This window comes from Chlorocebus sabaeus, chromosome 4 (genome assembly GCF_047675955.1).
Source record: "Chlorocebus sabaeus isolate Y175 chromosome 4, mChlSab1.0.hap1, whole genome shotgun sequence".
Classification (NCBI taxonomy): Eukaryota; Metazoa; Chordata; class Mammalia; order Primates; family Cercopithecidae; genus Chlorocebus; species Chlorocebus sabaeus.
In genome coordinates this window covers 32,756,782-32,771,622 of record NC_132907.1, presented here as the reverse complement: position 1 = coordinate 32,771,622, position 14,841 = coordinate 32,756,782, and the positions used below count along the sequence as shown (strand labels likewise).

Sequence of the window (14,841 nt, the reverse complement as noted above, 5' to 3'; positions counted from 1 at the left end):
TGGGATTACAGGCGCATGCCACCGTGCCTGGTTAATTTTTGTATTTTTATGTGTTTCACCATGTTGGCCAGGCTGATCTCAAACTCCTGACCTCAAGTGATCCGCCCACCTCAGGCTCCCAAAGTGCTAGGATTATGGTCGTGAGCCACCATGCCCGGCCCCTCCATAAATGTTTATGGATGACTTTCAGTTACAGATTCCTGTCTAAGGCAGTTTCAGATAAATAGTAATGCAAAATATTTTTAATGCACATTTCCCTATTTTTTTTTCCTGTGGTAAAATACACATAACATAAAATTTACCGTTTTAACCACTTTTAAGTGTACGGTGAAGTGGTGTTAAATACATTCATAATGTTCAATTATCACTACCATCCATCTCTGTAACTCTTTTTATGTTGTGAAACTGAAGCTGTACCATTAAACAATAACTCCACAGCTCCATCACTAAAGCACTTTAAAAAAATAAGTGGCCCAGAATCTTCCTGTCTACCCTTTAATGCTTATGATTACCTTATAAAGATTATGTCCATTTTATAGAAGAGGATACAGACTAAGAGAAGGTTACTGACCAGCTTATGAATGCATTTATAAGTAATAGAAAAATGAGTGACCCCAGACATTTTGTATTATAACAGCCATCTCTGCCATTTTTTTGTTTTTTGTTTTTGTTTTTTTTTTTTGAGACAGAGTTTCGCTCTTGTTGCCCAGGCTGGCATGCAATGGCATGATCTTGGCTCACTGCAACCTCTACCTCCTGGGTTCAGGCAATTCTCCTGCCTCAACCTCCTGAGTAGCTGAGATTACAGGCATGGGCCACCACGCCTGGCTAATTTTTGTATTTTTAGTAGAAATGGGGTTTCTCCATGTTGGTCAGGGTGGTCTCGAACTAATGACCTCAGGTGATCTGCCTGCCTTGGTCTCCCAAGGTGCTGGGATTACAGGCGTGAGCCACCTCTCCTGGCCTCCAAAATGTATTTTTTTTTTTTTTTTTGAGACGGAGTCTTGCTCTGTTGCCCAGGCTGGAGTGCAGTGGCTGGATCTCAGCTCACTGCAAGCTCCGCCTCCCAGGTTTACGCCATTCTCCTGCCTCAGCCTCCCGAGTAGCTGGGACCACAGGCGCCCGCCACCACGCCCAGCTAGTTTTTTGTATTTTTTAGTAGAGATGGGGTTTCACCGGGTTAGCCAGGATGGTCTCGATCTCCTGACCTCGTGATCCGCCCGTCTCGGCCTCCCAAAGTGCTGGGATTACAGGCTTGAGCCACCGCGCCTGGCCTCCAAAATGTATTTTTAAGCTCAACTTGGGAGTTTTGTGAGGGACATGTGACAAAACACCAGATTTTATGTCTCCTCAGGCAGTGTTACTTCAAGTTGTCTCAGGAAGTCAGTAACTCTTGTGGAATGTTAGGCCTATTTTCATTAATCATAACATTTAAGTACCCTGTATATTTATAGAGGCCGAGAGTGCAAGGTTCAACCAAGTAGTATTCTATCCTTCTTGGAGAAAGCATATAACATTTAATACCAAAATTCAGACTGTAGCTTAAAATATATTTTTCAGCCATTTGGAAAGATTATACTAAAGTTTATCAGTTGGCCAGGCACTGTGGCTTACGCCTGTAATCCCAGCATTTTTGGGAGGCCAAAGTGGGCAATCAGCTGAGGTCAGGAGTTCAAGACCAGCCTGGCCAACATAGTTAAACCCTGTGCCTACTAAAAATACAAAAATTAGACTGGGCACAATGGCTCACGCCTGTAATCCCAGCATTTTAGGAGGCCAAGGCGAGTGGATCATGAGGTCAGGAAATTGAGACAATCCTGGCCAACATGGTGAAACCCCTTCTCTACCAAAAATATAAAACTTAGCCAGGTGTGGTGGCACATGCCTGTAGTCCCAGCTACTCGGGAGGTGAAGGCAGGAGAATCGCTTGAACCGGAGAGGCGGAGGCTGCAGTGAGCTGAGATCGCGCCACTGTACTCCAGCCTGGATGATGGAGCACGACTCCGCCCCCCCCCCCCCCCAAAAAACCCAAAAATTAACTGGGTGTGGTGGCACACACTTGTAGTCCCAGCTGTGTGGGAGAGCCAGGTGGAAGAATTGCTTGAACCCGGGAGGTGGAGGTTGCAGTGAGCCGAGATTGTGCCACTGTACTCTAGCCTGGGTGACAGAGTGAGACCCTGTCTGAAAAATAAAAAAAAATTTACTGGTAAATTTCCTTTCTTGCAAAATACTGCTATCTTTTGGCTTTTGACACATAACAGACATTAGTGTGAGTTTCCATGTGTTTTTGTTTTTGTTTTTTTAAACCTGGAAATCCAGATTCTGGTAGTCTTTGAAGAGAGTGGTCACTGGGTGAAAATAAACTTTCTAGTCTGCATAGTTGAACTTAGAGGAAGTAGGTATTCATTCATACACTAAACATTTATTGAGAACCTGCAATGTGCAATACGGGGCAATAGGCACTGGGCTACAGAACAGAAATGAATGAAATGGGATCTCTGTGTGGGTGACTGTCTAGGGAAATACTGAATAAGTGTGTTAATTGTGCTTTTAGCAATTAAGAACATTTTGCTATTTGGGGGTACATGGCCAATTCCCTGTGTCACACGGAGGGTGAGGTGGGGCACATTAGGGAAGGCCTCCTGACAGAGGTGTTACTCAAATTGTGGTGTTGTTAAATAGTGTTAAACAACAAGTGTTATTTAGATGGTGGTTTAGCAATGAGAGTGGTAAAGGTATTTTAGACATATGAACCGGCATGTGTAAAACTCCGTAAGCATTAGAGAATGCAGTACAATTTATTTTTTTAAGGTTCATATACTGATCAGTTTTAATGTTGATAGATAAAGGAGTTAGTTCTTAAAGATTTTTCAAATGAAAACTGTCAGTACCCTGCTCCGCCTCCTCATTTCCTTTTTGGTGGAAGAATCCACTGTCAGCTCTTAAAGCCAGATCATAGGTTTCTCAGTCTTTCTCACTGTAACATATTGTTTATTACTGATTTAAGCATTGTAGCCATTATTTCTTGACTTCCCTGCATAGAAGATGAAAATGTAATTCTTTTGTACCCCTGTGTCCTTCCTATTCTACCATCCTCCCAGTATACTTGATGGTATAAAGACTGTTGAAGGCATATATCATTATGTCATGATTAATTTTATTTCTTATACGTAGTGTTTCCAACCTCCACCCTTGTATTAATAATTTTGTTTGCTTAGTGTTCTGAGAAAGTACCATAAACTTGGTGACTTAAAACAATATGCATTTATTAGCTCATAGTTCTGTAAGTTAGAAACCTGGGCATGCCATGTCTGAATTCTCTGATTAGAGTTTAGTGGACTGAAATTGAGGTGACTGCCAGAATAAGTTCTTAGCTGGAGGCTTTGGGTGAGAATCTGTTTCCATACTCATTCAGCTTGTTGGCAGAATTTAGTTTGTTGATTTGTAGGACTAAGGTCCCAGTTTACTTGCTAGCTGTCATCTAGGGTCCCCTCTCGTTCCCAAGTCCAGCCACATTCTTTGACACATAGCCGCTTTCATGTTCAGAGTCAGTGGAGACATTCTCAAATGTCAAATCCCCTGAGGGTTTTAATCTGTGACCTCCCTTTATGCCACTAGCTAGAGAATACTCTCTTTTAAAGGGCTCTTGTGAGTAGGTCAGGCACACCTGGATAATTTTCCTATCTAAGGTCAGTTGATTTGGGACTTTAATTACAACTGTAAATTATTTCTTCACAGTAGTACCTAGTGTTTGAATAACTAGGAAATGATGTGTGTACAGTAGTGGCCAAGAACCTAAGTGATCATCTTATATTTCTGCTTAGTACACTTAGTTGTCTATGCAGTTGAACCTATTCTTTTCACTTGTTATCTGCACATTTCCTCAGTGATGTTTTGTTACTTTCATCATCTTGAAGAGACATGACATTTTTTTTTTTTTTACACTTTAAATTCTAGGGTACATGTGCACAACGTGCAGGATTGTTACATATGTATACGTGTGCCAAGTTGGTGTGCTGCACCCATTCACTCATCATTTACATGAGATATTTCTCCTAATGTTATCCCTCCCCGCTTCCCCCACCCCATGACAGGCCCCAGTATGTGATGTTCCCCACCCTGTGTCCAAGTTTTCTCATTGTTCGGTTCCCACCTATGAGTGAGAACATGCGGTGTTTGGTTTTCTGTCCTTGTGATAGTTTGCTCAGAATAATGGTTTCCAGTTTCATCCTTGTCCCTACAAAAGGACATGAACTCATCCTTTTTAATGGCCACATAGTATTCCATGGTGTATATGTGCCACATTTTCTTAATCCAGTCTATCATTGATGAACATTTGGGTTGGTTCCAAGTCTTTGCTATTGTGAATAGTTCCACAATAAACATACGTGTGCATGTGTCTTTATAGCAGCATGATTTATAATCCTTTGGGTATATCCCCAGTAATGGGATGGCTGGGTCAAATGGTATTTCTAGTTCTGGATCCTTGAGGAATCGCCACACTGTCTTCCACAATGGTTGAACTAGTTTATACTCCACCAACAGTGTAAAAGCGTTCCTATTTCTCCACATCCTCTCCAGCACCTGTTGTTTCCTGACTTTTTAATGATCTCCATTCTAACTGGTGTGAGATGGGAGATACAACAGATTCTTCTGTGCTGTAGTTTGGACTGGTTTTTCTTAGGCTTTTGCACAGCTGTTGTAACTGGATTTTCTTTTACTGCCTATCCTTTCTGTGGGATGTCTGTTTTCTGTGCATCATATCTTTTCTTCTTTTACGTTCTTTTTCTGATGGCAGCCGTGAATGGCAGTGGCATTTCACAAAAATACATAGAAGGTAAATTTGTTTTTTGAGATACTGCATGTGTGAAAATAACTTCATTCTACTTTCAAATTGATTCGTAGTTTGGCTGATATAAAAGTCTAGGTTTCCCCCTCAAAATTTTGGGGAGTTTTTTTTTCTTTGTCTTAAGACTTCCAAAATCGCTTTGGGGACCTTGGAGCCATTCTAATTCTTGATTCTTGAATGTATCACCCCTCCTTCACTTTTCTGGCAACTTGTATGATCATCTCTGTGTTCCTGTTTTCAGTTTCATCATGTGAGTGTCTTTTCATCTCATTGTTCTGGATACTTGGTGTACATTTCAAGCTGGAAACTCATGTTCTTGAATTATAGATGACTCCATTGTATCTTATTTCTTCCTCTTCGTATTTTTCTTCTCTTACTTTCTGAACTTTATGTTACTTACATAATCGATATTCTGAACAAGTCGTCTGATTTTCTTTTTTTCCTGCTTTTTCTTCTCTTTGTCCTGCTGTTCTACTTTCTAGGGAATTTTCTCAGTTTTATCTTTCTGCCTTTTTATTGCATTTTTCTTTTCTGCTGACATGTTTTAATGCCTGTGGGTTCTTTTGTGTTTTGCTGAATAATTCTTTTGTACAACATTTTGTTTTTGTTTTATGAATGCAGTGTTTTCTTTTGTTTTTTTAAAGAGATAAAAATGTTTTAATTTCAACTGTAAAAGACAAAGATCATTAGATTGCATTTTCTCTACAAGTTTCAAACCCGTTTGTAAAACTACAGGAATTTTAACCCCTAAAGGGTAAGAGAAAGACCAAAAAATAACAACCATACGACAATTTATGTATCAATACTAATATAAAGCAACAAATTATTCTTTAAATAAAAATCCGTATGTATTTTCTTTCTTTTTCTTTTTTTTTTAAATTATACTTTAAATTCTAGGATACATGTGCATAACGTACAGGTTTGTTACATATGTATACTTGTGTCATGTTGGTGTGCTGCACCCATCAACTCATCCTTTACATCAGGTATAACTCCCAATGCAATACCTCACCCCTCCCCCCTCCCCATAATAGGACCCGGTGTGTGATGTTCCCCTTCCCGAGTCCAGGTGATCTCATTGTTCAGTTCCAGGTGATCTCATTGTTCAATTCCCACTTATGAGTGAGAACATGCAGTGTTTGGTTTTCTGTTCTTGCGATAGTTTGCTGAGAATGATGGGTACCAGCTGCATCCATGTCCCTACAAAGGACACAAACTCATCCTTTTTTTTGGCTGCAAATCTATGATGTATATGTGCAACATTTTCTTAATCCAGTCTGTCACTGATGGACATTTGGGTTGCTTCCAAGTCTTTGCTATTGTGAATAGTGCTGCAATGAACATACATGTGCATGCGTCTTTATAGCAGCCTGATTTATAATCCTTTGGGTATATCCCCAGTAATGGGATGGCTGGGCCATATGGTACTTCCAGTTCTAGATCCTTGAGGAATTGCCAGACTGTTTTCCAGAATGGTTGAACTCCTTTACAATCCCACAACAGTGTAAAAGCGTTCCTATTTCTCCACATCCTCTCCAGCACCTGTTGTTTCCTGACTTTTTAATGATCGCCATTCTAACTGGTGTGAGATGGTATCTCATTGTGGTTTTGATTTGCATTTCTCTGATGGCCGGTGATGATGAGCATTTTTTCATGTATCTGTTGGCTGTATGCATGTCTTCTTTTGAGAAATGTCTGTTCATATCCCTTGCCCACTTTTTGATGGGGTTGTTTGTTTTTTTCTTGTAAATTTGTTTGAGTTCTTTGTAGGTTCTGGATATTAGCCCTTTGTCAGATGAGTAGATTGCAAAAATTTTCTCCCATGCTGTAGGTTACCTGTTCACTCTAGTGGTAGTTTCTTTTGCTGTGCAAAAGCTCTTTAGTTTAATGAGATCCCATTTGTCAATTTTGGCTTTTGTTGCCATTGCTTTTGGTGTTTTAGACATGAAGTCCTTGCCCATGCCTATATCCTGAATGGTATTACCTAGGTTTTCTTCTAGGGTTTTTATGGTATTAGGTCTAACATTTAAGTCTCTAATCCATCTTGAATTAATTTTCGTATAAGGAGTAAGGAAAGGATCCAGTTTCAACTTTCTACTTATGGCCAGCCAATTTTCCCAGCACCATTTATTAAATAGGGAATCCTTTCCCCATTTCTTGTTTCTCTCAGGTTTGTCAAAGATCCGATGGCTGTAGATGTGTGATATTATTTCTGAGGATTCTGTTCTGTTCCATTGGTCTATATCTCTGTTTTGGTACCAGTACCATGCTGTTCTGGTTACTGTAGCCTTGTAGTATAGTTTGAAATCAGGTAGCGTGATGCCTCCAGCTTTGTTCTTTTGACTTAGGATTGTCTTGGCAGTGCGGGCTCTTTTTTTGGTTCCATATGAACTTTAAAGCAGTTTTTCCCAATTCTGTGAAGACAGTCATTGGTAGCTTAATGGGGATGGCATTGAATCTATAAATTACCTTGGGCAGTGTGTCCATTTTCACAATATTGATTCTTCCTATCCATGAGCATGGTATGTTCTTCCATTTGTTTGTGTCCTCTTTTATTTCACTGAGCAGTGGTTTGTAGTTCTCCTTGAAGAGGTCCTTTACATCCCTTGTAAGTTGGATTCCTAGGTATTTTATTCTCTTTGAAGCAATTGTGAATGGAAGTTCATTCATGATTTGTCTCTCTGTTTGTCTGTTACTGGTGTATAAGAATGCTTGTGATTTTTGCATGTTGATTTTGTATCCTGAGACTTCGCTGAAGTTTCTTATCAGCTTAAAGAGATTTGGGGCTGAGACAGTGGGGTTTTCTATATATACACAATCATGTCGTCTGCAAACAGGGACAATTTGACTTCTTCTTTTCCTAACTGAATCCCCTTGATTTCTTTCTCTTGCCTGATTGCCCTAGCCAGAACTTCTAACACTATGTTGAATAGGAGTGGTGAGAGAGGACATCCCTGTCTTGTGCCAGTTTTCAAAGGGAATGCTTCCAGTTTTTGCCCATTCAGTATGATATTGGCTGTGGGTTTGTCATAAATAGCTCTCATTATTTTGAGATATGTTCCATCAATACCGAATTTTTTGAGAGTTTTTAGCATGAAGGGCTGTTGAATTTTGTCAAAGGCCTTTTCTGCATCTATTGAGATAATCATGTGGTTTTTGTCTTTGGTTCTGTTTATATGCTAGATTATGTTTATTGATTTGCATGTGTTGAACCAGCCTTGCATCCCAGGGATGATGCCCACTTGATCATGGTGGATAAGCTTTTTGATGTGCTGCTGGATTCTGTTTGCCAGTATTTTATTGAGGATTTTTGCCTTGATGTTCATCAGGGATATTGGTCTAAAATTCCCTTTTTTTGTTGTGTCTCTGCCAGGCTTTGGTATCAGCATGATGTTGGCATCATAAAAAGAGTTAGCGAGGATTCCCTCTTTTTCTATTGATTGGAATAGTTTCAGAAGGAATGGTACCAGCTCCTCCTTGTACCTCTGGTAGAATTCAGCTGTGAATCCATCTGGTACTGGACTGTTTTTGGTTGGTAGGCTATTAATTATTGCCTCAATTTCAGAGCCTGCTATTGGTCTATTCAGGGATTCAACTTCTTCCTGGTTTAGTCTTGGGAGAGTGTATGTGTCCGGGAAATTATCCATTTCTTCTAGATTTTCTAGTTTATTTGAGTAGAGGTGTTTATAGTATTCTCTGATGGTAGTTTGTATTTCTGTGGGGTCGGTGGTGATATCCCCTTTATCATTTTTTATTGCGTCTATTTGATTCTTCTCTCTTTTCTTCTTTATTAGTCTTGCTAGCGGTCTATCAATTTTGTTGATCCTTTCAAAAAACCAGCTCCTGGATTCATTGATTTTTTTGGAGAATTTTTTGTGTCTCTATCTCCTTCAGTTCTGCTCTAATCTTAGTTATTTCTTGCCTTCTGCTAGCTTTTGAATGTGTTTGCTTTTGCTTCTCTAGTTCTTTTAATTGTGATGTTAGAGTGTCAATTTTAGATCTTTCCAGCTTTCTCTTGTGGGCATTTAATGCTATAAATTTCCCTCTACACACTGCTTTAAATGTGTCCCAGAGATTCTGGTATGTTGTATCTTTGTTCTCATTGGTTTCAAAAGAACATCTTTATTTCTGCCTTCATTTCGTTATGTACCCAGTAGTCATTCAGGAGCAGGTTGTTCAGTTTCCATGTAGTTGAGCGGTTCTGATTGAGTTTCTTAGTCCTGAGTTCTAGTTTGATTGCACTGTGGTCTGACAGACAATTTGTTATAATTTCTGTTCTTGTACATTTGCTGAGGAGTGCTTTACTTCCAATTATGTGGCCAATTTTGGAATAAGTGTGATGTGGTGCTGAGAAGAATGTATATTCTGTTGATTTGGGGTGGAGAGTTCTGTCGATGTCTATTAGGTCCACTTGGTGCAGAGTTGAGTTCAATTCCTGGATATCTTTGTTAACTTTCTGTCTCGTTGATCTGTCTAATGTTGACAGTGGGGTCTCCCATTAATTCCCAATAATTGAAGTCTCCCATTATTATTGTATGGGAGTCTAAGTCTCTTTGTAAGTCTCTAAGGACTTGCTTTATGAATGTGGGTGCTCCTGTATTGGGTGCCTATATATTTAGTATAGTTAGCTCTTCCTGATGAATTGATCCCTTTACCATTATGTAATGGCCTTCTTTGTCTCTTTTGATCTTTGATGGTTTAAAGTCTGTTTTATCAGAGACTAGGATTGCAACCCCTGCTTTTTTATGTTCTCCATTTGCTTGGTAGATCTTCCTCCATCCCTTTATTTGGAGCCTATGTTTGTCTCTGCTGTGAGATGGGTCTCCTGAATACAGCAAACTGATGGGTCTTGACTCTTTATCCAGTTTGCTAGTCTGTGTCTTTTAATTGGACCATTTAGTCCATTTACATTTAAGGTTAATATTGTTATGTGTGAACTTGATCCTGTCGTTATGATATTAACTGGTTATTTTGCTCGTTATTTGATGAAGTTTCTTCCTAGCATCGATGGTCTTTACATTTTGGCATGTTTTTGCAGTGGCTGGTACTGGTTGTTCCTTCAATGTTTAGTGCTTCCTTCAGGGTCTCTTGTAAGGCAGGCCTAGTGGTGACAAAATCTCTAAGCATTTGCTTATCTGTAAAGGATTTTATTTCTTCTTCACTTATGAAACTTATTTTGGCTGGATATGAAATTCTGGGTTGAAAATTCTTTTCTTTAAGAATGTTGAATATCGACCCCCACTCTCTTCTGGCTTGTAGAGTTTCTGCCGAGGGATCTGTTGTTAGTCTGATGGGCTTCCCTTTGTGGTTAACCCAACCTTTCTCTCTGGCTGCCCTTAACATTTTTTCCTTCATTTCAACTTTGGTGAATCTGACAATTATGTGTCTTGGAGTTGCTCTTCTCAAGGAGTATCTTTGTGGCATTCTCTGTATTTCCTGAATTTGAATGTTGGCTGCCTTACAGGGTTGGGGAAGTTCTCCTGGATGATATCCTGAAGAGTGTTTTTCATCTTGGTTCCATTTTCCCCCTCACTTTCAGGCACCCCAATCAGACGTAGATTTGGTCTTTTCACATAATCCCATACTTCTTGAAGGCTTCGTTCATTTCTTTTTCCTCTTTTTTTTTTAGACTTCTCTTCCCACTTCGTTTCATTCGTTTGATCCTCAATCGCTGATATTCTTTCTTCCAGTTGATCGAGTCGGTTACTGAAGCTTTGCGTTCGTCCCGTATTTCTCATGTTATGGTTTTTATCTCTGTCAGTTTGTTTATGGCCTTCTCTGCATTGATTATTCTAGTTATCCATTCTTCCATTATATTTTCAAGATTTTTAGTTTCTTTGTGTTGGGTATGTAATTCCTCCTTTAGCTCTGAGAAGTTTGATGGACTGAAGCCTTCTTCTCTCAACTTGTCAAAGTCATTCTCCGTCCAGCTTTGATCCATTGCTGGCGATGAGCTGTGTTGCTTTGGAGGGGGAGTTACGCTCTTATTTTTTGAATTTCCAGCTTTTCTTCCCTGCTTTTCCCCCATCTTTGTGGTTTTATCTGCCTTTGATCTTTGGTAATGGTGATGTACTGATGGAGTTTTGGTGTGGGTGTCCTTCCTGTTTGTTAGTATTCCTTCTAACAGTCAGGACTCTTAGCTGTAGATCTGTTGGAGATTGCTTGAGGTCCACTCCAGACCCTGTTTGCCTGTGTATCAGCAGCAGAGGCTGCAGAAGATGGAATACTGCTGAACAGCGAGTGTACCTGTCTGATTCTTGATTTGGAAGCTTCGTCTCAGGGGTATACCCTGCCGTGTGAGGTGTGGGGTGTCAGTCTTCCCCTAGTGGGGGATGTCTCCCAGTTAAGCTACTGAGGGTCAGGGACCCACTTGAGCAGGCAGTCTGTTCGTTCTCAGATCTCAGCCTCCTGTTGGGAGATCCACTGCTCTCTTCAAAGCTGTCAGAGAGGGTCGTTTGCATCTGCAGAGGTTTCTGCTGCTTTTTTTGTTTGTTTGTTTAGCTGTGCCCTGTCCCCAGAGGTGTAGTCTACAGAGACAGGCAGGCTTCCTTGAGCTGCTGTGGGCTTCACCCAGTTTGAGCTTCCCAGTGGCTTTGTTTACCTACTTAAGCCTCAGCAATGGTGGGTGCTCCTTCCCCAGCCTCGCTGCTGCCTTGCCCTTAGATCGCAGACTGCTGTACTAGCAATGAGGGAGGCTCTGCCAGTGTGGGACCCTCCTGGCCAGGTGTGGGATATAATCTCCTGGTGTGCCATTACTAAGATCCTTGGTGAAGCGCAGTTTTGGGGTGGGAGTTACCTGATTTTCCAGGTGTTGTGTGTCTCAGTTCCCCTGGCTAGGAAAAGGGATTCCCTTCCCCCTTGCGCTTCCCAGGTGAGGCGATTCCTTGCCTTGCTTCAGCTCTGGCTGATCGGGCTGCAGCAGCTGACCATCACCGATTGTCCAGCACTCCCTAGTGAGGTGAACCCTGTACCTCAGTTGAAAATGCGGAAATCACCCGTCTTCTGTGTCGCTGGCGCTGAGAGCTGGAGACTGGAGCTGTGCCTATTCGGCCATCTTGCTTCACCCCATCACAGTGTTTTCTTTCTTTTTTTTTTGAGACAGAGTCTTGCTCTGTCCCCAGGTTGGAGAGCAGTGGCCAGATCTCAGCTCACTGCAAGCTCCTCCTCCTGGGTTCACGCCGTTCTCCTGCCTCAGCCTCCAGAGTAGCTGGGACCACAGGCACCCGCCACCTTGCCCGGCTAGTTTTTTGTATTTTTTAGTAGAGATGGGGTTTCACCGTGTTAGCCAGGATGGTCTCGATCTCCTGACCTCATGATCCGCCCATCTCGGCCTCCCAAAGTGCTGGGATTTCAGGCGTGAGCCGCTGTGCCCGGCCCACAGTGTTTTCTTTAATGCAGTGTTTTAATTACCAAAGATATTAATGATACATTTTTCTAAGCTTTCATCTCTGCCTGATCTCTGTTTCTTTTAAGGTGCTGTTTCCGTATTTAGTTAGTTTTTTTGTTTTCTGTTTTTCATATCAAACATTTTAATCATATCTTGATCCTTGGTTGCCTTCTCTTATTTACTTACTTTCTATTATGAGAAGTTTGAAGCATATACAAAAAAAGGAAGAAAAGTGTAATGAATCCTGAAGCATCACCCAACTTCAAGATCAGCATTTTGTCTGTATGAATTTAGGAGTGGACACTAAAAAGCTGAGTAGAAGGATTGTGTGTGTGGTGTGGTGGGGAAGCTTGCTGATTATGGTGGTTTTTTTTTCTTGAGACAGGATCTCACTCTGTTGCCCAGGCTGGAGTGCAGTGGTGCGATCTCTGCTCACCACAATCTCTGCCTCCAGAGTTCAAGTGATCCTCCTGCCTTAGCCGCCCTAGTAGCTGGGGCTATAGGCGTGCACCACCATGCCTGGCTAATTTTTGTATATTTAATGGAGACGGTGTTTCATACTGTTGGCCAGGCTAGTCTCAAATACCTGACCTCAGCTGATCTGCCCGCCTTGACCTCCCAAAGTGCTGGGATCACAGGCATGAGCCACTGCTCCCGGCCATAATTGTGTGTTTTTCTTTTAGAATGATCTCGTTAGGTTTTGTAGGAGAATGTTTTCGGGTTAATTTTTTAAGGTCTTTCCTCAGTGAAAGACCCCTCAGTCTCCTGCCTGTTACATGCTGATATAATCTTCCTGTTTTATGTCGTATCCCTGTTCTTGATTACGTGGTATCTCCTTGTCTTGAAACCATCTGTTTTAAAATAAATAGCTGGTTTTATGCTGGTTCAGAGGAGGATCAGTTAGTTTTCTGCTTATGTATCTGGATGAGATCTTGGCATCAAATTGCTTTCTAAACATTTTCTAGAAGTCCTCTTATTATTAATAGTTCCTTTTCACTGTCCTCCAATCCTCTGTCCCCCAAATGCATGCATGCATGTGCACACGCACTTGTGCACACACACCCCTCAAAATACCTGGTGCCATTAGTTCCTCAGTCTTTTTTCTGTAGTGTAAATCAGGTAGTTTGTCTTTTCCAGCCGCCCCCGCTGGATTTTAGTTTTAGTTTCTTCGTTAGCTAAATCAGTTAGCACTTGTCTGTCTTCCCAGCTTCCAAAGTGGATTACTTTTATCTTTTCTTATGCTGTCTTTGTATTTCTGTTTTTAGTTCTTTAAAAAAAGGGAAAAATCCTTCTGTATCCTTTTAGTTGGCTTTGGGAAAGAACAGTAGTAAATGTATGTGTTGAAACTGTTCATCCGTTAGCTTTCTCCAGATGTTAACGTAGTGATTTCTAACACTGCTTCATTTGGTATAGCAGGAACGTAGAGTGTAGAGCTTGCGTAGGGGGAACTGGTCAGGAAGGCTAAGTGAACATCTCTTGAAGGTCAGAGGAAGAAATGTTATTTTTATTTTAGAAAAGTAGTCAGGGCATCACTGAGGACACTAGTTTGGAAGAGGGTAAAACTAAGGTCAAATAGATTAATTAGGAGACTGTTAATCAGAAAAAAGATGATGAGAACCTGAATTATGGAGAGAAGGGGAAAGATTTGAAAAATATTTAGGAGATATTTCTTCTTTGAAGAAGAAGAAGAACCAGGAGGTAGTTATGATATAATTTATCACTAGATAATTAGTGATTCATGTCACTTGAGTTAGGAAATACAGGAAGAAGAACTGTATTTTAGGAAGACAATGAGTTGGTTTAGTATTAGAGGTTGAGATGACGTTCTAGCTGATAATGTGCTGCAGTTAGTTGATTATCTGGAGTTCAGAGAGTTGTTTCAGAGATGATAGATTTGTGTATCATCAGTGTGTTCATGGGACATGAGAAGAGAGCCAAGGATACTACCCTGAGAATGGTCAGTATTTGGAGGGTGCTGTTTTTTGTTTTTTTGGTTTTTTTTAAATGTTTCTTTTGTGGAAGTAATTATAGATTCACGGGACGTTTCAAGGATTGTATAGAGAAATCCCATGTATCCTTCACCCAATTTCTCCTTACATCTCATGTAATTATAGTAGAATATTAATTCCCTTCTCCTGAATTATTCCTGGTAGTTCTCTTATTTTAATAACTGATGAATTTATTTTTGAACTTTCAGAATATTGTAGGCAATGTCTTGTAGTTACTGTGGACCCAAAGGGTGCTTACATTTACTTAAAGCTGCATATCAGGGATTGGACACATTCTGTAGCCACTAGAATTATAAGATACTGAATCTCTTCAAGTGTTGATTAAGGCAGTGTGTGTGTTTAGCAGTTGCTTACTTAATTTTGCTAATGATAGCATATTTTGAATATTGGAATACACACTTAAGTAAGTAGATAAATTTTCCAAGGAAATTTTAAGTCTACTTGATAATCAAAATGAACTTGACTGTTTTTTTTTTCTTAATATTCTTTCTTTTTTGTTTCATGAAAGATTGAGCTATGTAGAGTGACATTGAAGTGAGTTTTAAGGCCCACTGTGTACTACTCTGTTAAATAATGGTATTTTCATAATTCTCTTC

General features: G+C 40.5%; 1 protein-coding gene across 5 annotated transcripts in view; it reads left to right on the top strand.

Annotated features, from left to right (window-relative positions):
- IPO11 (importin 11) overlaps positions 1 to 14,841 on the top strand; it is a 231,220-nt gene that overhangs the window by 100,539 nt on the left and 115,840 nt on the right. The gene's annotated exons all lie outside the window — the stretch shown is intronic.